Source organism: Pan paniscus, chromosome 6, assembly GCF_029289425.2.
Source record: "Pan paniscus chromosome 6, NHGRI_mPanPan1-v2.0_pri, whole genome shotgun sequence".
In the NCBI taxonomy this organism is placed as follows: Eukaryota; Metazoa; Chordata; class Mammalia; order Primates; family Hominidae; genus Pan; species Pan paniscus.
The window spans coordinates 186,504,630-186,529,157 of record NC_073255.2 but is presented as its reverse complement, the minus strand read 5'-3'; the positions used below and the strand labels follow the sequence as shown (position 1 = coordinate 186,529,157).

At 48.0% G+C, this 24,528-nt stretch overlaps 1 protein-coding gene and 1 pseudogene across 1 annotated transcript in view; one reads left to right on the top strand and one right to left on the bottom strand.

Moving 5' to 3' along the window:
• The window catches only part of ACTR3C (actin related protein 3C), a 326,821-nt gene that overhangs the window by 242,697 nt on the left and 59,596 nt on the right, over positions 1–24,528 (top strand). The window contains exon 1 of the transcript XR_010112668.1: positions 936–2,807. The gene's annotated coding sequence lies outside the window, so the exon portion shown is untranslated. Of the gene's footprint in view, positions 2,808–24,528 lie in introns of the transcript that reaches the window.
• Positions 7,283–7,960, bottom strand: LOC129398370 (putative uncharacterized protein FLJ45355; annotated as a pseudogene).

The window sequence follows — 24,528 nt, the reverse complement described above, 5'->3', positions numbered from 1 at the left end:
ATGCCTTGAGAATATAATTTTTTAAAGTGGCACATATGCTTTATCCCAATAGTATTCTATCTATGATTAATATGCACACATCTATGAAGTATCATGTATGATACATAAACTATTCTGCATAAGTATTGTATTTTGTATAAACTATATTAGTATGACATTTAGTTTGTGTAAAAATATGCATGCATATTTCATAGATAGCGTATGTATATTACATAAGTGGGACTCTAACTGCATCTATATTTAGTGAAATGTCAGGATCGCGATGCTGCGGTGAATAGCATGAGCTTTCTTTCATGTCCATGTTAGGAGAGGCAGCTTCCTCCCATCAAAAGCACAGCTGGGGCAGAGGAGGGGGTTGAGAGCAAGGTTTTCTATCTATCTAATTGTGGTGACTTTTAAAGTTTAGTTTTATGGCTCTGTTGCCTCTGTCTTCAAAGTCAAATGGAGCAGCTGAAGCTCTCCCCACCCCAGACCCACCTGCCTGGCCTCTCCCATGCAGCAAGTTTTGCTTAGCTGTTGGAATCCTGGTTTTACTTGGTTTTGTATTTGCTATTTTTTTAAAGTGTTTTTAAACTCATGTTTCTTCATAGTAAAGGGTAACTACTGTGGAGTAAACAGAAGATGAGCGTGGTACAAATTTTGGTTAAACCAAAAACTACACACTGGATTGAAAGCTTGGGGAAGGGAGGCAGGTGGAAGGGACTGAAGGAGGTCTCTTCCCAGGAGACTTGTTCACCGGCATCCAGTATTCTCCCCCGCAGTTAGGGAAACAGAGGGAGCATGCAGTTTCAGGCCCAGGCAGGCCTCTCTCTGGGCTTGGGGCAATGCCAAGGCTGGGGGCGAGCCTGCAGTCAGCCTTGTGCGTGGCGGCCGAGCCTGTTATTTTGAAACCCTAAGTGGAAACAGGCATGGAAACCCGGAAGGAGCAGGGTACGCAGTCCTGGGAGATGAAGCCAACGCCCTACCTCCATGTGGAAGGAGGCGGCGGAATGGGCAGGGGCGGGTCTCACAGGTCCCCCCTCTGGAGTTGGGGTTTCCCGGCCCACGTTCACTCTCTGGATGTGATAGGTCCTTCCTGGCCGGGAAGGGCTGGAAGGGGCGCGCAAGGAGGACGTGGGGACGAGACGAGAGAGACGCGTGCCCAGCAACTCCAGAAGGACGGAGAGGAGTGCAGGAGGGAGCCGGGGAGGACGCGGGAGGGCCGGGAGGGGAAGAGAAGCCAGGCCGGGCCTGGAGCGGAGGAGCGGAGCCCGCTGGTGCGGGTGTCCACACAGGGGCGCTGGAGCGCGCCTTCCTGCGGCTGGGCAGGAGGCAAGCCCGAGAGCGCGCGGCGAGTGGAGCCATGTCTCCCTCCCTCGCTCTCGGCGGGCACAGTGAGGCGCAGGCTTTGGAAAAGTTGCGGGCAGCCGGAGAGCCGAGCCTCCGCCTGCATTCATGATAATGAGAATGGAGTCGCGGTCACAGCCGGGCTCTCTGCGGGGCGCAGCGCCCGCGAGGGGCGCCTGGGCCTCTGGGCGTCCTGTGCCGCCCCGCGACCTTTCCTGCTCTCCTCCGGAGAGAGGCGAAGGGAAGGGGCGGTTTCGGAGGGAGCTGGGCTGTGGAGGGAGGGCGGCCTCCTCACCAGCGTCGTCCGACCACCCCGCGCCCTCCTGGTGGCTCTCCCACGCCCCATTCGCACCCCAGGTCCTCGGGGTCTCTCTGGTGTTGCTTCAAGTTAGGCAAGAGGAGCTGGGGGCGCGGGGAGCCCGGCGCCGCAGCGCGTGCGTGGCTGGGGCGCCCCGGGGCCGGCTGCACCTTCAGTCGCCCACTGGCCGGCCTGCCTGCCTCGACCTCCGCATCCCCTTGCACCGTCTGTTCGCGTGCTGCGGGGCACGCGCAGCACTACCTTCGGCGGGGCCGCAGCACCCTGAGCTCCCGGGACTCCCCCACCGCCCCCGCACCCACGACCCGCGTGGTCCCCGCCCCTCCACCCTCTTCACGCACCCTCGCACCCTTTTTGTGCGACCCCGTGCCCTCTCCGGGCTGCCAACCCCTGCCACCCAGGCGCCAGTCCCGGGCGCGGGGAGGAGGCCGGTGGGGAAGGGGGCGGAGGGGCCGGGGTGGAGGAGGAGCTGCGCGAGGGGCCTGGGGGCGGGGAGCGAGGAGAGCGCTAGGAATGTGTGCCGGTCTCTAGGTGGTGCCAAATTCTGGGGCCTAGGCATTTCCCTCGCTTTATGTTTTTGGTTTTTTTTCTTCCTTCAGTCTCTTTGATTAGGCCGTACGTGGCTGTGGCAAGGAGTTGGGGAAAAAAATTATAAAAACAGGAAAGAGAGAAAGCACAGCCAGACCCCCGGCTTCGCGAGCCGCCGGGGAGGGGGCGGAGGAGGCTGAGCCAGGCAGAGTCGCCAGCGGAGACTCGCGAGTGGCGCGCGGGAGGAGCGGCCGCCGGCGCTGGGCTTGCCTTGCTGCTGCTGCTGCTTCCCCACCGCCTTTTTTTTTTTTTTTTAAATCTGGAGCGGGGTGGGGAGTGGGAACCGGAGAGAAAGCAAAATATTAAAAAGCCCCAAAGACAGCCAGCAGGAGCGCGGTGCCCGATGGCTTCGCTGTACCAGAGGTTCACCGGCAAGATCAACACCTCGAGGTCCTTCCCCGCGCCCCCGGAGGCGAGTCACCTCCTGGGCGGCCAGGGGCCCGAGGAGGACGGCGGCGCAGGAGCCAAGCCCCTCGGCCTGCGGGCGCAGGCGGCGGCGCCCCGGGAACGCGGCGGCGGCGCGGATGGCTGGCCCCGTTTCCAGTACCAGGCGCGGAGCGATGGTGACGAGGAGGACGTAAGAGCTTCTCGGGGGCGGGGGGCGGCGGCGGGGGCTCCGGGCTGAGCGCGCAGCGAGACGCGTCGGCCGGGGGCATCTGTGCGGGGGCGGGGAATCAGGCGCCCTCCCCCCGCCCACGACTCTCCGGACGCCCCCAGACAGGCTCCGTGGCGCCAGATCGCGGTCACCGCCGTCCCGGAGGGAGCGGGTCTGTGTCTGCAGCCGCGGCGGCCGGGAGTTGGTGGCTGGAGAGAGCGGGGTTTGGGTACTGCGCCTGCTGGGATCTGGAATTCGCCTTACGTTCCCTGGATGCGCGGATGTCTGTTTTTAACAGCATGCTGCTATGGTTCCTAAGGAGAGAATTCGATCGGCCTGTGCTTACGAGTTGGTTTATTTTTTATTTATTTCGTGCTCCGGGAACACAGCCTCAGGCACCTTCTCTCCCTCCCACCTGTGTCTGGAATCTCTCCATCGTGCCCCTCCTCTCCTACTCACTCTGTCCCTTGACTCAAATGCCTCTCCTTCGTTCCTCTTCTTACTTCTCCTAGACACTTTTTCCCCCCAGCGGTGGTGGTGGTGATTATCCTTTCCGGAAAAAAAAAATACCAAAATACTGGCATCTGAGCCCCAACCCTCTGTCCCAGGGCCCAGCTCTTTTGCTGAGAGACCTCAGGCCGTGTCTGTCTCCCCTCCCAGCCCTGGACTAGCACCTCTGCCTTAGACTGTGTTCAGTGAAAACTTCTCCGAGAGCACATTTCCTACTCTTCATGGGGGCTGGAAGCCTGGGTTTCAAAGGTTGGATTTGCACATCGCCCTAGTAACCAATGACTCATGCAGGACAGGAGCCGGACCTTAGATGGATGCGTTTAACCACCTCCTGTGGATCCCTTTCAAGGATGCAGACGGCTGCTAGGACTTAGAAGGGAGGAAACTGTGCTTTTTCTTTGAGGCCTTCTTTTCCCAGGGAAAAGAGAAAAATCCCCGACAGGCTCTCAGAGAAACAGGTCTGGCTTGGCTGGTACAGCTCTTATAACAGCTAGGCTGTGTTGGTTTGTAGAAATTACTATGTATGCCTTTGAGGAGTTTCACAACTGCTCAACCTGGGAACCACAGGGGTCCCACCGGCCTCTCACTTAGTCTACCCTGACATACCCAGGGAAGTACATTGCCCGGCACTGAGTAGGTGGTTTTGGTCATTACCTCTCTGCAGCCTCCAGCCACGCTGTTTCCCTGTTTCGTATTTCTTTAGTGCAAGAGTTGTGTTTGGGTCGAGGGGGGGTGAGACATTGAGTGATTTCCCAGGGACAATTCCTAATTGCCAGATACTATGAAATCAGTGAGGTTTTGCTGTTGTTACTGATAGTTTTTGTTTTATGAATGAAGGATGTGGAAACTTTAATGGAGATCACAAAACTTTGTGGGAGATGTGGTTTGCACACACACAGGTACACACCCCCTACAGCCCTGCGTCAGATTTTGCATGAGGTTTTGTGATTTTGTCCTGCATCATTTCCAGACTCCCCTGGTTCAATAGTCATTCAAAGGCATGTCCCTCACTTTGGTGGGCCAAGCCCTGAGGGAAATAGACAGATCCTTCAGTCATCTGGTTCAAGGAACTAGAAGTCTTTGGCAAATGGTTTAATTGGGGGAGGTTGAAGAGTTCTGGAGGATTAAACTACCGAGAATCTTGGGGAAGACAGTTAAGCTGCAATGCAAACAGGAAAAATGTACTTTTTACCTTAAATCTGACTTAAAATTGTTGAATTGTGGATGTTTGGAGTGAGAACAATGTGCAGTTTTTTTCTCAACAGGCTCTAGGTGTCGCTAGGAGAAAGGAAAGGCAAGAGCTCTGAATTTTATTTCAGATGGTCTCCATCTTTTTTTAAAAAATCTTAACTTGGAGTATACATGTCCTTCTTTTTATTGTGACATGTGTCTAGAAATGATTCTCAGATAAATACAGGTGTCCTGAGAAACAAATCAGGGATATAACATGTACATTTTTTAATGGGGTTCTAAACAGCATCTCTAACTTAGATGTAAGTCCTGACATGCTTTTTTTTTTTTTTTTTCTGGAAAATACACAGTGTGTGTGGGTGGGCGTGTATTGTGTGTTTATATAGTATACTCCCGATATATATATGCACACATATATACTTGCCCATTATCTGCACATATATATCCGGCACACATCTGCAAAATTCATTGCACATATGTCCTTTAAATTGTATAATTAAACTCATGACACAGGCTGAATGTTGCATCCTTTAAAAACAACAACAAACTTTTATGCACTCTTCTTAGAAAAGTTCCTCAGAATTGGAAAAGTTATGCCCCCATATTTACTAAAAGATAGATGAACATATCAAACCACTTTTCCTCCAGGAACAAAAGCTTCAATTTGCTTAAGGTGTATTGAAAAACAAAAACAAAAAAAGACATTAGGTAGAAAAACTGCTTTTTAGGTACAGATACTTGCCAAGGCTGAAGAATCTAGAGTAATCATTTTGCTACCCAAATTTAAAGCTGAGGATATGCAATGAATTAGGAACACATTGCATTTTATTACGTGTCTTGCAACTGCTGACAACCTCAAGACAAACCGAGGCTTTCCTTTTCAACATCTGCAGGCAGCTGGGAGCGCGGCTACTTCGGTGGGAGCTGTCTGAGGTGCTGAAACCTTCTCTTGGCTTAGCGCAGGAGAAATCTCCATCACTCTTGCCTTTTCGGTCCTGATCCCAAGGCTGGTGGCTTTATCGCTGTTCTCTGGCTTGTCAGGGAAGACTGTTCCAAGGTACAGAAACAGCTTCGCTGCCTTGGTCACTAAGATGATGGTAAGCAGCATACCTTTATAATCCTTAGGGCTTTGTACCTGTTGTCCTTCTGTCTGGAAATTGAGAAATATAGTTCTTGGCTTCTGTGCATGTGTGTACACCTACATGCCTGAGTATGACTGAGAATGGGCAATTACCCAGCCACAACCCAAATAAAATTTATGGTAGTCTAACAAGGCTAACACAGAGAAATAAAATGCGGAGATAGAATGGCTAGAATTAATAATGCATGGTCTAAATGCACAAACTACACAGGCAACAAAGGGACTTCCCAACTGTGTGGCTCCACAGGAAAGCCTGTTTTGGGTGGGTCAGTACTAACATGCAAAGTCTGACTTCAAAATAGAAATAAAACCAGAGGGTCTTCTCTATCCACTTCCTTGTAAATCTTAGATTTATTTAAATATAAAGTCAATTACTTGGGCAACTCCCCTGAGGAATCAATAGCCCTTCTGATTTAAAATTCATTGTGTAGGTTTAAAAATAAGTTGACTCTTAAAGGAATTGTTGCTGGAAGTGACTTTTAGTGGAATTTATTAACTTTCATTTGGATTAACTGTGGCTAATTTTAAAATACTGAACTTTGTCATCCGCCTGCTTGAACATTTCTTTTTAGTTTTTTAAAGGGCTTTGGGAGGCCTTCTGTACCATTAGAGCAGTAGTTTTTTTAAGGTTGTACAGTGTGTTCCTCTATCCTTCCTTTTCAGTGACACGTGGCTTCTTAGCAATACAAATGTGATGACAACAGGATTTTAAAGCAGCAAATTGGTTAAAACTGGGATAGATTGGCAAATCACCACCCATGATGTCCACCAGCCTTGGAAGGGCCAATTTCATCATCCGCTATGTCTTCGGCAACTAACCCATCTTTTTTCCTCCACCTTGGTTTTTCATTGGTATAATGTCAACATTCTGTTAATGTGTCCTTGGGATCTATCAACTTTACGATTTCTTAACTAGCTTCCCTCTACAAATATGTTTATATACTCTATTACTTTTGTACTGTTTCAACTGTAATTTAAAATTTTTTAAGTTTCACATGATTTTCCTGATAAATGAGAAAAAGTCTAAATCTTTCAACTGTCTACTTGATCCCATTACTCTCATCACCAATAGGACCAGTGCTTGGTGTACCCACCTACAGAATAGCCATGGATATTGCAGGAGCATGGAGAGTTGCAATGTTGCCCTCTCTTCATCCCAGTGGCGCCTACAAAGTGGGAGCCATGAGGCCAGGTACTGAGAAGTGCCCAGTGAATACATGCTGCTGCTGTTACTAATAATATTACTGTTTCTAAAGGATGGCCACCCTGTTTGAGGGCCTTGGCAGCAACTGCCCAGCTAGTACAAGAAGCAAAAAAGCTGACTCTTAGGCAAAACCTGAACATAAAGGCCTCCCATTTTGTGGTGGTTGAGAGCCAGCACCTCTTCCCCCTCTGGCTCTTGTGACCCCCATCACAGGGTGGGGAGGCACCCCCCGCGAGGCGGGGACTGAGAGCCAGCCCCTCTTCCCCCCTTTGCTCTTAGGACCCCCATCGCTGGGGGCGGAGGCACCCCCTGCGAGGCAGGGACTGAGAGCCAGTCCCTCTTCCCCCCCTGGCTCTGAGGACCCCCATCGCAGGAGGGGGAGGCACCCCCCATGAGAGAGGGGACTGAGAGCTATCCCCTCTTCCGCCCCTGGCTGTTAGTACCCCCATCGCAGGGGGGGAGGCACCCCTCGCGAGGCAGGGACTGAGAGCCAGTCCCTCTTCCCCTCCTGGCTCTTAGGACCCCCATCGCAGGAGGGGGAGGCACCCCCCATGAGAGAGGGGACTGAGAGCTATCCCCTCTTCCGCCCCTGGCTGTTAGTACCCCCATCGCAGGGGGGGAGGCACCCCTCGCGAGGCAGGGACTGAGAGCCAGTCCCTCTTCCCCTCCTGGCTCTTAGGACCCCCATCGCAGGAGGGGGAGGCACCCCCCATGAGAGAGGGGACTGAGAGCTATCCCCTCTTCCGCCCCTGGCTGTTAGCACCCCCATCGCAGGGGGGGAGGCACCCCTTGCGACACGGGGACTGAGAGCCAGTCCCTCTTCCCCCCCTGGCTCTTAGGACCCCCATCGCTGGGGGCGGAGGCACCCCCCGCGAGGGTGGGGACTGAGAGCTATCCCCTCTTCCGCCCCTGGCTGTTGGTACCCCCATCGCAGGTGGGGGGAGGCACCCCCCACGAGGCAGGGACTGAGAGCCAGCCCCTGGTTCCCCCACTGGCTCTTAGGACCCCCAACACAGAGGGGGGAGGCACCCCCCGCGAGGCGGGGACTGAGAGCCAGACCCTCTTCCCCCCCTGGCTTAGGACCCCCATCGTTGATCCTAAGATCCTTAGGACCCACCTGGAGGACTGTGGGTGTTAGGTGTCCAAGTAGAAAGTTCAAATCTTCCGACGGCAGGTACCTTACGTGGGATTTACGATCCGACGGGTCCGAACGCAGCTCGGGAACAGAAAGAAAGCAGGTTGTTTGCAATCTACCGGAGCTTAAGGGCAGAAGGCAGGTGAGAGAATTCTTAGGAACTGTGGGGTTTTGTAGACTGTGGATCCCAAAGTTTGCAGTATTAGCCAAGCCTTTGTATGAGGTCACAAAGGGGGCGGGGACCCGGAACTTTTGAAATGGGGATCCCAACAACAGGAAGTCTGTCATGAGTTTAAGGAAAAACTTCTGGCAGGCCAGCCCTGGGGCTACCGGATCTGACAAAGTCTTTGCCACTGAATGCGTCAGAGAGAGAAAAGGTGGCAGTTGGACTTTTAACCCAAACTGTGGGGCCCTGGCTGAGGCCGGTGGCCTATGTCTCTAAACAACTAGACAGGGTTTCTAAAGGATGGCCCCCCTGTTTGAGGGCCATGGCAGCAACTGCCCTGCTAGTACAAGAAGCAAATAAGCTGATTCTTGGGCCACACCTGAACATTAAGGCCGCCCATTTTGTGGTGGCTGAGAGCCAGCCACTCTTTCCCCCCTGCCTCTTAGGACCCCCATCGCAGCGGGGTGAGGCACCCTCCACGAGGCGTGGACTGAGAGCCAGCCCCTCTTCCCCCCTGGCTCTTCGGATCCCCATCGAAGGGTGGGGAGGCACCACCCGATGGGCGGGAACTGAGACCAAGCCCGCCTTTCCCCCCTGGCACTTAGGACACCCATCGCAGGAGGAGGAGGCACCCCCCCCCCCCGCTATGTTAGGGACTGAGAGCCAGCCCCTCTTCCGCCTCTGACTCTTAGGACCCCCATCACAGGGCGGGGGAGGCACCCCCTGCGAGGCGGGGACTGAGAGCCAGCCCCTCTTCTCCCCCCTGTGTTAGGACCCCCTTCCCGGATCTTAACATCCTTAGGACCCACCTGGAGGACTGTGGGTATTAGGTGTCCAAGAAGAAATCTCAAATCTGCCGATGGCAGGTACCTTACTTGGGATTTACTATCCGACAGGGGTCCGAACGCAGCCCGGGAACAGAAAGAAAGCAGGTTATTTGCAATCTACCGGAGCTTAAGGGCAGAAGGCAAGTGAGAGAATTCTTAGGAGCTGTGGGGTTTTGTAGACTGTGGATCCCACACTTTGCAGTATTAGCCAAGCCTTTGTATGAGGTCACAAAGGGGGCGGGGACCGGGAACCGAATGGGGATCCCAACAACAGCAAGTTTTTCATGAGTTAAAAGAAAAACTTCTGGCAGGCCAGCCCTGGGGCTACCGGATCTGACAAAGTCTTTGCCACTGAATGCGTCAGAGAGAGAAAAGATGGCAGCTGGACTTTTAACCCAAACTGTGGGGCCCTGGCTGAGGCCGGTAGCCTACGTCTCTAAACAACTAGACAGGGTTTCTAAAGGATGGCCCCCCTGTTTGAGGGCCTTGGCAGCAACTGCCCTGCTAGTAAAAGAAGCAAATAAGCTGATTCTTGGGCAAAACCTGAACATAAAAGCCCCCCATTTTGTGTTGGCTGAGATCCATCCCCTCTTCCCCCCTGGCTCTTGGGACCCCCATCACAGGGGCGGGGAGGCACCCCCCGCGAGGTGAGGACTCAGAGCCAAGCCCTCTTCCCCCCCGCCTCTTGGGACCACCATCGCAGGGGGGGGAGGCAATCCCCGCGACACGAGGACTGAGAGCGAGCCCCTCTTCCCCCCTTTGCTCTTAGGACCCCCATCGCTGGGGGTGGAGGCACCCCCCGCGAGGCAGGGACTGAGATCCAGTCCCTCTTCCCCCCCTGGCTGTTAGGACCCCCATCGCAGGAGGGGGAGGCACCCCCCGGGAGGGTGGGGACTGAGAGCTATCCCCTCTTCCGCCCCTGGCTGTTAGTACCCGCATCGCAGTGGGGGGAGGCACCCCCTGCGAGGCAAGGACTGAGAGCCAGCCCCTGTTCCCCCACTGGCTCTTAGGACCCCCATCGCAGCGGGGGGAGGCACCTACCGCGAGGCGGGGACTGAGAGCCAGCCCCTCTTCCCCCCCCTGGCTTAGGACCCCCATCATGGATCCTAAGATCCTTAGGACCCACCTGGAGGACTGTGGGTATTAGGTTTCCAAGAAGAAAGTTCAAATATTCCGACGGCAAGTGCATGAGAGTCTGCATGAAACCCTAATAAAAAAGACAGTGAAGGAGAATCATGTCAGGAGCTCATACTCATGAGTCTCCGGAAGCCTCCAGGGACAGAGCACAGCTAGAGCATCCAAGAGTGAGAAGAGCCCTAGAGCAAACGCAAAGCCCAGGAAGAGATAATTGGTTTGAGAAGAAAAGGGTCCAGGAGCTATTGCAACCCAGCTAGCAAGCAGAGTCCTGGGCTGATCAGAGTGGGGAAAACCCACCGAGTTGTTCAATGGCAGGACAAACAGAGCCCTGCTGCAGGGAGGGGACACTCATCCACCCTGTACCCCCATACACCTCTGTCCCGCTCCCCGTTCAGGCTGACAATGAGCTCACCACACAGCAGCACCTCCTGGTCTTGATTGTTGGGGCCCTCACAATCATTGCACTGGCCCGTCCTGCCATCTGACCAGAGCTCTTCCCTGCTACACTCTTCTGTGAGTCTCCAGCAGGACCTTTTGCACATCAGCAAGCTGGGCAGCGTCAAGTGCCCGGAATCCACCCCATGCCTTCCCACCTCTGGACATTTGCTCATGGTTCATTTCATGGCCATTGAACTTGTCTTGGTCAGTTTTCTTTCAGCTCTCAGTGATAGACACATTCCACAACGACCTACAGAGAAAAAAAAGGCACAAATTGTATAGCAAACCACTACCTCTACTAAAGTAACCTATTGTTCTTTAGAACTGAAGACCAGAGGCTGTGGGACTTCAGTCTTATCTGGGATGTGGTGCTGACATGATATTCCCAAAACTCTTTCTATCTGTCTCCCTAACGCTCAGATTTACTTTCCTCTGTGGGTGTTAATCTCAAGCAGATAGCAAAGGTAGTTTCTGCTCTAAGCTCATGAAGTTTTACAGTTCCTAACGAGAGAGGAAGACAGAGGCATGCTCTCTCCCAGGGTCTACATGTGAAATCTCATTCAGGGTTTCTGGTTGATCCAGCACTGGTCACATGGACCAGCCACTTGGAGTCAGTTGTGTTGTCCGGGCCTGCACCGCAAGCCCGTTGCCAGCAGGAACAGGACTGGCCAGGGGGGGAATCTCCATTAGGACAAAGTGGTTCTGCAGACCTTGCAGCGCCTCCTCCTCAGATGCCTTTTCCTTACAAGAGCTTCCTCCCAAAATGCAGCCCTCCTTTCAGGTCCCATTCTAATGCTGTCACCTCCAAAGCAGCAACCTCATCTACCTGTCTCAACTCCCTAAATGGGTGACTGTTCCTGCATCTGAATTTCCATAGCATTATCATGACACACCATCCTCACCATCGTCACTATCTCACCTGTAATCATAGCTGCTTGTGATGAGCAGCAGCTGCAAGGACAGACATCACTGCCACTTAAACCAGCTCCAACAAGGCAGAGATGAAGTAGACCGGAAGAAGGGGCAAGGCTGTGAGGGCCCTGGGAGCAAGCAGGGACACCTCCCATCACTCTTTGAGGGCCCTGGGAGCAAGCAGGGACACCTCCCATCACTCTTTGAGGGCCCTGGGAGCAAGCAGGGACACCTCCCATCACTGGCTGCCATACAGGGTGAAAACAGTACAGCCCGAGTGCCCACATTCCATTCCAACATTCCCCCCAGTAAGAACAAAACAGGAAGGGCCCAAGGAAAACACAACCAGCAGTGAAGTGGAGCTCTGTCCTCTTTGCTGTCCTCACTGGCCGGGTGCACAGGCCAGGCCCTACTGAATACCACTAGGTAAGCAGTTACACCATGGCCCTAGTACCCCCGCCCCCGAGAGCAGAAATTGTATGCAAATTGTCCATCAAGGTATAATGGCAAAAGGCACAAATTAGGACCAGGCCAATGGTATAAATACACCTGCCTGTCACCCAGCCCCTAGAGCTCCTTGGAGAAGCCTGAGTCCTGTGTTCCACGGACATCAGTGGCATAGAGGCCCTGAGTTGGACTCAGGTTTTCCTCAGGGACTGGGTTTTCCTCAGGGAATGGGGCAAGTTCCTGGGGGCCAAGGATGTCTTCTGACGGGCCTGCATGAGGGCTTCAGGAGGTGAGTTGTTTTATCCTCCTAAGAAGCCGCCTTGGTATCCCACTGGCCTTAAGCAGGCCCAGAATACCCGTAATTTTTCCTGTTGGAGACCCCCACATTCTTCTAAGCCTCACCTTCACACTTCTGTGACTACTGAAATATCAGCCACGGCTAGGTTCAGATTTGTTTTTTTTTTTTTTTTACTTTTTTTTTTTAATTTGGGACAGAGTCTCTCTCTGTTACCCAGGCTGGAGTGCAGTGATACAATCTCAGCTCACTGTAACCTCTGCCTCTCGGGTTCAAGTGATTCTCCTGCCTCAGCCTCCTGAGTAGCTGGGATTACAGGCACACACCAGCATGCCTGGCTAATTTTTGTATTCTTAGTAGAGATGGGGTTTCACTATGTTGGCCAGGCTTGTGTTGAACTCCTGGCCTCAGGTGATCTGCCTTCCTTGGCCTCCCGAAGTGTTGGGATTACAGGTGTGAGTCACTGTGCCCAGCCTCAGATTTTTTTACAATGATGCCACATTGCAATTAAATGGACTTGTCCCTACTAAACAGAGCCCTCTGCCGTTGTGCCCTGGAGCCAGGTTAACACGCATGTGCTCTATGCCACGAAGAACACCCACCAAGCTGAGGGGCATGCAGCGGTCAGCCCTGCAGGCATTCACATGGGAAACTGCCATTGCGAATGGAGTGCGTGAGGGAGCTTAAGTGGTGGGAGGGGTGCGTGGGAAGGGGCTCCTGAGCAGGACCTTCAAGGGTGCTAGAGTTTGGCAGAGACAAGAGTAGGACCGAAGAAAGTGAGAGTCTCATGTAGAAGGGCAAGGTCACCTTCCTGAACAGGGAAGATAAATCATAGTGGATATTGTGCAATAAAGATTTTATTCATTCATCTATAACAAACTTTTACTCGATACCAACCATGGCCTGATGCAAGGCTGACACCATGGGATACAGAAATGCTTTTGAGTGTCAGTCTGGGGAGAGACAGTCATGTGAGCAAATAAATGAGCTGGGTCTGTCCCATGAAGAGTCTAGAATAGTGCAGTTGGATAGCACTCTCTGGTGACAGAAAGGCTCTCTATCTATACCATCCAATCCAATAGCCGCTTGCCCCATATGGCTGTTGAGTGCTTGGAATGAGGCCTGTGAGACTGAGGAACTCAATTTTAAATTTTATTTAATCTTCATCTATTTTAAATTTAAATAACCAGCCACATGGGGCTAGTGGCTACCATATTGGGCAGCACAGGGCTGGAGGCACATGGTAAGAAATTTATATCCAATAACTAATAGGAAGACACATTGATTAGTTTTTTTAAACCTATATATTAATCGTTTCACAAGTACTAGGGCTTCAATACATGGTACTGCATAAATAAAGCAGTCCTTGCCTTCAAGTCAAACACATCGCCTTATCTTATTGTTATCTGAGAAAATGCAAAGGAGCCGATGGGAGCTAGAGGAGGGACACTTCATTCAGCTTCAAGGGTGTCAGGGAGAGTTTTCTGGGAGATTCGATGATTAGGATGATTCTTGAAGAGTTAATGGGAGATAACCTTGAGAAGGAGGAGAAAGCTATCTCAGGTGGAGGCAACAACCCCATGGTTATCAGAGAAGCAGCAGCATCAGGGAGAGCTCAGAGTATTCAGGGAGGTAAGTGGGCCTGGAGACTCGTGCATGTGGGGCAAAGCCATTCAGAATGACCCTAGGAGATGGGCAGGGCACCATGGGGCTTTTGCATGGGGCTCAGGCCTCAGATGACTTTTTTTAAGGTCATGGGGAGTCATTTGAAAATTGGAAGCAGACACATGAGACTCATTGCAAGGCTGCCATTGTTTATTTTTATTTCATTCTAGAGACTGGACTAGAGGGGTTTGATTGAGGGAGAGGGGATGTCGAGAAGCATAGACCAAGAGACCTTGATGAAGAGCAAGGCAAGATCTTGGCTATGATGGTCTCCTCACAAAAACAATGAAGTGGAACAGTAACTGGAAGAAATGACAAAAAAAAAAAAATACAAGCAGATATGACCTCTGGATGTGCCACTGGGTGGATTTCTGTTTTTCTGCTTCCATTTCAGTATTTTCCAAAAAGCAGTAATGTTGCTGGAAAGAAGGAGAGCAGTGTAAGAGTTTTTGTTTGTTTTATTGGTTGCAGTGAGGTCTGGCTCTGCCACCCAGGCTGCAGTGTAGTGGTATGATCATAGCTCACTGCAACCTCGAACTCCTGGGCTCAAGCGATCTTCCTGCCTCAGCCTGTCAAGTGCATGCCACCACACCCACTCATGGTTTTTTGTTTTTTTTTTTTTTGATAAAGATTGAGTCTTCCTATGTTGCCCAGCCTGGTCTCAAACTCCTGGGCTCAAGCAGTCCTCCCACCTCGGTCTCCCAAAGTACTGGGATTACAGGCATGAGCCACCGTGCCTGGCAGGAGACTCGTTTGAAGTTGAATGAAACGAACAGAATTTGGCGATGGCTTAGTTGGGAAAGGAGAGGTTAGCAGGGAAGGGGCAGCTCCAGGATGCCCTTAGGGGTGTCAACATTTGTGCTGAACACAGGCCACTGTGGGAGGAGGCATCGGCTTGACACAGCAATCCTGTGGTGGAGGTGTTTGTATTTTGAGGTTATTATTCTATTGTTGATTCTTGGAGCAATAAGAATCGAGAGATTACCCAGAAGAAATGGGCGGTGTAATAAGAGGAGAGGGCTGGAGAACAAGCTGGGTGACTCCCATGTTTACAGGCTTCTGGCCTCAGGGAAGGCCTGGAAAAAAGGATGGGAAGAAGATGCTGTTGGAATCCAGGAGAAAGCTACCTCTAAGAAAGCAAAAAAGGCAGGCTCATAGCAGACAAGTAACCTGAATTGGGAAAGGGCCCAGTGGCCCCGGCATTGGAGGGCAGCTGGTGTCTGCAGGGAGGGTGGCTTTGGCAGGAGCACAGGTGTGGTTGAGGCTGAGGTGACCAAAGTCAGATTAACACGAACCCGAGGCACGTAGCACAGGGGGACGAGTGTGGGGGTTTCTTCCGGGCTGCTGCACAGGCCCTCCTCTTCCCAGACAGCAGCTGCTGAGTGTCAGGTGGGGGAATAAAGGCCAGAGGCAGAGATGCCGCTAAGCCCACAAACAGGTGCCCACGGGATCAGCCTCGGCGCCGGGCGGGTCTTAGGTCTGAAGGACACTTGGAGACTAGATGTTGACTGTTGGAAATTTAGTAAATTGGGCCACCAGAGGCTTAATTCACTGCTTTAAAGTCTGATGATTGGAAATTAACCTATGAGAATTGTCAAATTACATTGAGGTTTGGTCTCCCATGCACTTACACAAATGCACACAGACACAGACACAGGCATGCACACACCTCTTTTATGAGACAGGTAAAAACCCAGCCACAAAGATGTCAGTGCCACACATCTAAGAGCCTGTCCCATAAGTAATGCACAGGGCTCCAGCCCCCGTGGGAGGAAGATAATTGGACTGTAAAATAGTGAAGGGCACGGCTGGGTCAAGAGAGAGTCCCCTAAAACCAAATTCCAGATGATTTCCATATTCTGAATGGAAAGCCTGCATAATCATTATTTTTAAAACATATCGACTTAGAAATATGAAAGTCAAAAAATCAATTAAGAGGACTAATTCAATGAAGAGTGTTTTCTGGTGGCTATTTTTATTAAAGTTTTTAATTTTTTATTTTTTGGGCACCTAGTATATATTTATGGGGTACATAAGATGTTTTGATACAAGCATGCACTAGTGACTACTTTTCAAGAGTTAAACTGTGGACTCCAGAGTCTGAAAATAAAGTATAATTTTTGAGAATGTTCAAATTATAGTTTTAAAAGTCTTTGGCCCATTATTTATATTTTTATTCTTATTTGGAATTAAGCACAGTATTTTATTTTTTCAAAAATTTAAACCTGACTGAGAGCTAGGTTGTCATGGACCATTGGTTATTTATCTTCTTTTGATGATACTTCATTTAATAACAAATCAGTGTTCCTGTGTCTGATAGAGTTAGATGAATTAATCAAGTCAGTGTTTATTCCTCCTTCAAGTGGCATCTTCTTAAAGGTAGCTTTGCAAAATGCCCAATTATTTGGACAACTTAAAAAAAGAACTATGGGGCCGCGCGCAGTGGCTCACGTCCCTAATCCCAGCACTTTGGGAGGCCGAGGCGGGCGGATCACGAGGTTAGGAGATTTCAGGCCATCTTGGCTAACACAGTGAAACCCCGTCTCTACTAAAAATGCAAAAAATTAGCCGGGTGTGGTGGCGGGCGCCTGTAGTCCCAGCTACTCCGGAGGCTGAGGCAGGAGAATGGCGTGAACCCGGGAGGCGGAGTTTGCAGTGAGCCGAGATTGTGCCACTGCACTCCAGTCTGGGCAATAGAGCGAGACTCCGTCTCAAAACAAAACAAAACAGTTTCTCATATGCAATGAGTGGATATCAGGAATTTAGGTAAGGCGGCAAAAGAGAAGAAAGTTTCCCTAGAGCCCCACACCGAGGTATCAGGTAATTGTGGACTGTGCCGTTCACTGTGTACTATCAGGAATTTAGGTAAGGCAGCAAAAGAGAAGAAAGTTTCCCTAGAGCCCCATACCGAGGTATCAGGTAATTGTGGACTGTGTCGTTCACTGTGTACAGAGATTGGCGGGGTGTGAGTGGCAGAAAGAGCTTCTTAGGCAGTCAGACCACCTGGCTCTGAATCCTGGCTCGGTCACAAATTAATTATATGGAAGAAAACCTTAAGCCTCGGTTTGATTTTCTCCCTTAAAAAGTAAGACAAATAAATGCATTTATTTCTCAGAAGATAGTTGTGATGCATCTATTATTTTATGACATTTTTGTTCATTTTTAAAAGGTCCTGACAAATTTTAAGTGTTTTATGTGGTCAGTTAGATGACATGCTAATAGGCAAAACGCTTGCCGCTAATATACATGCTGTCAAATTTTCCATCAACCTCTATATTTGCTTCTCTAAGATTTTTTTTCCTGAATGACATAATTAATTAATGAGGTCATGCAAAATTCTTAAGGAAAATAGCTAAGTCAGTTTCCTTCATTAAAATCCACTATAAACAAAGACAGCCCTCTGTTTAATGCTTAGTTTAACAGAAAATTTAAATTAGCACAGATAATTATTCACATCATTTGGTTAATTGAAGGTATGGGAAACTGTATTTGTAGTGTTCACTCAAACCATTCCCAATAAGTGAATTACCCATGGGCCAAACTCTGGAAATTGCCAGATGAACTGTATTATATAAAGATAGTATGGCATTAATAGCTGTTCTTTCATATTGCCTTTAATCCATCCTCTTTGAAATAATAGAGGCCTGAGATACATCAGTGCTATTGAGCAGGAACGCTTGAATATAAAACCAATCAAGACAACATATAGTATAAAATAGTAGCTTATCATGTATGTGTATGCATGCTATTTTATTTGTTTTTTGCTGATAAAGGTGGAATGATGTTATGATGAATTTCACCATGAAAGACTGAAATAGAGCAAACAAAATGTCTCAATCAGGGTTTGCCAGGGTTATTCCTAATGAGTTATTCATACTGGTTGTATTTTTTTGACCATTGGGATTTATTTATCTGAGGGCTGCTGGAAAAAGGAGAAAGGGAAGCTACGTCATTTGCCTTCTGTGTGCCAGGCATTTTCTCTTACTTTATCCCCAGAATAACCTTGTGTGGGAGGTTTCATTATTCTCATTTTACAAATATGGAAACTAGCTTAGATGAAGAGAGATGGAGTGACCCTCCGAAGGCCTCGCAGTCAGCGAGAGTTCGAAGCGGGGTGAGAATTCACGTGTTTCTGATTTCTAAAGCCGTATTCCTTCCACTGCCCTGGTTCACAGGTTAGAATGTCACATCTTTATCCTTCAGACATAGTAGCTCAGTCTGCATCAGACTAAGATGGGGAAAAACTTGATTCCTGGAAATTTCCAAACATACGGAAAAGTGGAGGGAATTAGGCAATAAGCCGGTTGTACCCATGACCCAGCTGTATAATTATCAAGGCTTCGGCAATCTCGTTTCATCCATTTCACTACCACTATGATTTGAAACAAATGCCAGATATCATTTTCCTCCGCTAAAAACATTTTATTATGTTGGATCCTGTTTGTGCCCGTATTTTATACTAAGCCTTCACATAAGTTATGTTCTAGGATGTCTTCAAATGAGAGTAAAAGAGGACACCGTTGTCTTACTGCTGGGGAAAAGAGAGGGGGCTTTCTTCTTTCTTCAACTTCCCTGTGTGATACAAGGGAAAAATGCAGCTAGTTAAATTAGTCTAAAATCTCGATCCCTTGAAAACAGAAAAATCAACAGTTTTAAGCAAACAAATACAATCCCCCTAGTAGCTAATAATTTTCATCCACGTGCCTGGTACACATGCTAATGTTGGAGGGAAAAAAACAGGGTGATGTGCTTTGTGATTGTGGACACCAGAGGGCAGAGTGTACTGATGAGAGTTTCCTGGCATTGCAAAAGTGCAGTGAGGCTTGGGGAGGAAAAGCAGTAGGCTATGAAACATTATTCCTTATGTCAATAGAAGGAAATTATTACATAAGGGAAAACTGGCAAGATGGAAGAGCTTATATCCGCTTGCAGTTCTGTTCATTCCCCCTAAACTCCATATATTATTTCAGGATTTTCATGAGAAAGGCTCTTCTTTGAAGAATCAATTGCTTATCCATGGTGTTAGTTTATATGTTTGTATCATGACAAACATCCTATCCAGAGGTGTGGCCCTCCAGACCTTGCTAACAGCATGCTGCTGCTTTGCAAAGCTGCCTGCGCTTTGCTGCTCACCTAAAGGAGGACTTCTCAATAATAGACAGGATTTGATTCCTTTTTGTCATGAGAAAGCTCCCTGATTGTGCATTTGTAATGCATGAATTGCACAGATCTCCCTGCTGAGAGGTTTACATCACAGAGTTGGCTCACTGTTTCCAGTATCATTCTTCCAGCCCAACAGTAAGCACTGGAAGAGAGCAGGTGGCTGCCTACCCTGATATTACGGGACGTCAATAGGCTCTTGCACACAAGTGTGGTGTTTTTCATTGCACACCAAGGGTTATTAGGCTGTGCTGAGTCAGATGGAAATAAAAATAGCCTGGAACCTGTGCCCGTTTGTTTGGGGGACTTGTCCCAACACCATGCTAATGAGCCCAAGGGCTTGGGCTTGATGTCCCTGGTGGTTCCGTCAGAGCAACATGAAGGAAAGCAACTGTCGGAAGCCACAGGCCCTCACTTAATGTGGTTTGCAGAGTGGTAAGTGATGGCTCTTCCCACGGGTATGGTTGTCTGGCACAGAGAGAGCCGGGGGACCCACACGCTCATGCAGTCCCTGCCAGCAACTGTGAGACATGACGACTGTGACTTTGCAGAATCCAGGGTTCATCCACCCTCCCGTGGGTCCTCCTGCTCCCCGTTTTGCTGCCATCTCGGGCCCATATCTGCAGGTACAGAGACCCTGGAGTAGCTGCACCTCAGCCTCATGTCCTCTGTGGTCCCTTAATTGCCCAAAAGAAAGAATTTAAATGTAAAGTCGCTCTGTGCGGCGAGCACGTTCCTTCGTGCCCTGGGCGGCCTCTCTGACAGCCCTGACTCTGGTCTGTGATGCTGGGATCGTGGCTGCTTTCAGGCACCGTCATGGCCTTCCATGGTCCTCTGCCTGCCTTTGTCTCCTTCCTTCTGTTTAGGATGCCCTTTAGTGGGGGAACTCCTGGTCCGCCTTCTTCTCTAAATCTGTGCTCTCCACCAAGGATGTTCCAAGCCTGCGCTTCCTCCTGTCGTCTCCTTTGCTCCTCTCCGTGGCTCCGGCTCCTGTTCCGCAGCCCCTGGACCTATATCTGTGATCACACTTAGTGTTTTATACATCAGTTATTCACTTAAGTGTCGGCCGTGCCCACCAGCCCAGAAGACTCAAGGACGAGTACTTTTCCATACTTACCTTTACACAAGATAGGGTCTCAGTACTCATCGCGATTAATACATGAATGAACTTCAGCAAAATAATTGCAATGTGTAAAGGCCAAGATCCAGAATAAAACCTTTCATTTCTTAGCTAAAAATCTCCCCACATCCGTTAGTTTTACATCCTTGGCATTAAAGATCCTAAGGAGAAATTGGTATTCCTGTCTGGAAAAACTTGCTGTTACTTAATTTATTTAAAAGTAAGTTATTTTTAAATAAATATGAAACCCCATCTCTACTAAAAATACAAAAAATTAGCTGGGTCTGGTGATGGGTGCCTGTAATCCCAGCTACTCGGGAGGCTGAGGCAGGAGAATTGCTTGAACCTGGGAGGAGGAGGTTGCAGTGAGCTGAGATTGTGCCACTGCACTCCAGCCTGGGCAACAAGAGTGAAACTCTGTCTCTAAAATATATATCTATGTATGTATGTATGTATATATCTATCTATCTATCTATCTATCTATATATCTCCATATATACATATAGAGCGAGATATATAGAGATCTATATAGAGATAGAGAGATATATAGAGATCTATATAGAGATAGATATATATAGATATCTATATAGAGAGATATCTATATATCTCTCTATATAGATATATATATCTCTCTATATATGTATATAGATATATAGATATAGAGAGAGAGAAAGAGACCTGGAGAACATATATACTCAACAGGTACATGTCATAACCTTCGGGGAAATAGGGTGAGAAGGATGAAGATGATATTTTATGTGATCTGTACTGTGTGAGTTGTGAGTTTCTGCATATATTAATTAGTAAAATAGGAGCAAATATTATGAAAGCATTAAAACACCAAGACTAACAAGACAATCATGAAGAGGAACATTTCTGTCTAACTAGATGGCAACTTATTATAAAGTCTTAGTAATTCTGATGACTATACCCCACATGGATGCGGAGACAGAATAAGTAGACCAATGGACCAAACAGAAACAATTGGTCATATTTACACAGTTCTTGTTACCAGCTGGGCTGTTTTAAACAACTTTCCAATATAAATTCATTTAATCTTTGCAGCTATCCATGAAGTAACATTTATAGGTCTCCATTTAATGCTTTAAGAAAATAGAAAAAGAAAGGTTAAATTGCTGAAAGAGTCACATAAGAGGAATTGGCATAAGAGACACACCGGCTACTCCCTGGGCCTGAAGCTTTATAGCCACAGCAGGGAGGGGAGTGTCAAGAACCAGGGCAGGGAGGATAAAGACCCCGCTGAGAGTTCCAGCTCAGTTTATGATTGGTATATGCCTTTCATAAGCAAGTCACTATTTTCTTGAAAAGAAATGGAAATCAAGAGATGCATGTGTTGTCAAAGTGGGAGAAAATATTTGCAAACTATGTAGCTGACACAGTACTACTATCCAGAATGTACAAGGAACTCAAACAAATCAGCAAGAAAAAAACAAATAATCCCATCAAAAAGTGGGCTAAGGACATGAATAGAAAATTTTAAAAAGAAGGTATACAAATGGCCAACAAACATATGAAAAAATGCTCAACATCACTAATGATCAGGGAAATGCAAATTAAAACCACAATGCAATACCACCTTACTCCTGCACAAATGGCCATAATTAAAAAATCAAAAAATAATAGATGTTGGCATGGATATGGTGAAAAGGGAGCACTTCTACACTGCTGGTGGGAATGTAAACTAGTATAACCACTATGGAAAACAGTGTGGAGATTCCTTAAAGAACTAAAAGTAGATCTACCGTTTGATCCAGCCACCCCACTACTGTGTATCTACCCAGCAGAAGATAAGTCATTATATGAAAAAGACACTTGCACGCATGCCTATAGCAGTACAACTCACAATTGCAAAAATATGGAACCAGCCTAAATGTTCATCAACCAAGGAGTAGAGAAAGAAAATGTGGTATATATACACCATGGAATACTACTCAGCCATAAGAAATGAATGAAATAATGGCATTCACAGCAACCTGGACAGAGTTGGAGACCATTATTCAAAGTGAAGTAACTCAAGAATGGAAAACCAAGTATCGTATGTTCTCGCTTTTAAGTGGGAGCTCAGCTATGAGGGTGCAAAGGCATAAGAATGATATAATGGACTTTGGGGACTCGGGGGGAAGGCTGGGAGGGGGATGAAGGATAAAAGATTACACATGGGGTACAGTGTATACTGCACAGGTGATGGATGAACCGACACCTCAGAAATCACCACTAAAGAACTTACCCATGTAACCCCAAACCACCTGTTCCTCAAAAACTATTGAAATAAACATAAAATAAATTTTTAAAAAAGAGATACATGTGTTGAAATAGACAATAACTCTCAACTGTACCAGAACCTACACCTCCTTATTTTGGCAAGTTATTTTAATGCTCCTTTCCTAATTTAAATTAAATTCATAGGTGATAAAACGTATATGCATATACCACTTTAAAAGTTTCAATATATAGGCTAAATAAAGGAATGAACTTATAATCAAGTTATCTGTCCTTCAGCATGTCACTGCTCAGGTCCTGCTTGCCAGGTGGTCTGCAGCTAGGGCACTAACATCTGTGATGAAGTCAGAAACTTCTTCCTATGTGTAAAGAGTAAAACTGGGTTTAAAATTTTTTTTTAAAAAAAAGGCTGGGTGCAGTGGCTCACACCTATAATCCCAGCGCTTTGGGAGGCCAAGGCAGGTGGATCGCCTGAGGTCAGGAGTTCCAGACCAGCCTCGCCAAAACGGTGAAACCCTGTCTCTACTAAAAATACAAAAATTAGCCATGCACCGTGGCGGGTGCCTGTAATCCCAGCTACTCGGGAGGCTGAGGCAGGAGAATCTCTTGAACCTGGGAGGCGGAGGTTGCAGTGAGCCGAGATCGTGGCAATGCACTCCAGCCTGGGTGACGAGGGCAAAACTCCATCACAAAAATAAATAATAAATTTTTAAAAAGCAGACCAGAAATAGTTCCATATTAAAAATATAGGAAAAGGGAAGAGCAGATAATACAGAAGAACCTTAGAATAAAGCCTGAGATTAAGTAATAATAGATTAGTTTTATTTTGAAAATGAAAAGAAAATGGGGACACACTCCATTTGAAATACAGGATGCGTACCAAGGTGGATCACAGATTGAGAGGAGAAAATGTGTGAGATTCTCCACTGATAGCCAGGTGTGGCTTCTTCTTTTTAAGCATGGCGTGAAACAAATTATGACATGGATGGGGGCATGAAGTGTCCCTGGGATCCTACCACCTGACAAGGTGTACCCTCAGTCTCCAGTGCTTAATAAATGCCTTGTAAACTGTAACCTCTGATACTTAATGAGGAATACAGCTCTTTGAAACAGAAACCGAAATAGGTCTCTAGAGAAGTTGTATGATAAGATCCTGGGGGCAGTGTCAGAAAAGGACCGAAAAACCACAGATTCCTCCCTCCAGGAAATAATTTCAGTACTTAAAGTTTACCATGTAGATTTCTTGTTCTGGTGCTATAATTGTGAAGCATATAGGAAACACTATAAAATGTTTTAAAACAATGCTTTTGATAAACTTTATTAAGACCTCTATGTTTCATGTGTTTGCACTAAAAATAATGTTTGCTTCTAAGAATGTTCCTATTTGACTAAGGTGATTTAAAATGCCTTTGCATTGTTGCACTGTTTGTGTAGTGATTGTAACTCTGTACTAAAGCCAATTAACTTTGTAGTTGGATGGGTTATAAAATACTCACTAGACACAATACTCCATAGACACCGTATTCAATAATAGACACAATGTGTAGAATGAAGAAGCCAGCGTCCACCTCTGCAACGAGCTTGTCCTGAATCCCTGGACCCTTTATTTTTCATCCCATAAAAACTTTCAGTATCATTATGTACTGAAGTACTCCTTATTTATAGTTCTGTGGATTTGTTCCAACGAGTCTGTTGAAAACTGGGATGTGGGGCACCTACACTTCTCACCGTGCAGGATCTCTACCCATTGCAGGGTGTCCAGCCCCCTGGCCTCTACCCCAAATGCCAGTGAAGTCTAGGATTCATTGTGACAACTGAAAAAAACTCCTCATTTCAAAAATGCTTCCTAGGAGGTAGAATGGCCCTGTTGAGAACCTTAAATAGATTATAGATTTTATTTATTATTATTATTATTATTATTGAGACAGAGTCTCGCTCTGTCACCAGGCTAGAGTGCAGTGGTGTGATCTCAGCTCACTGCAACCTCCGCCTCCCGGGTTCAAGCAATTCTCCTGCCTCAGCCTCTCGAGTAGCTGAGACTACAGGCACGCATCACCATGCCCAGCTAATTTTTGTATTTTTAGTAGAGATGGGGTTTCACCTTGTTGGCCAGG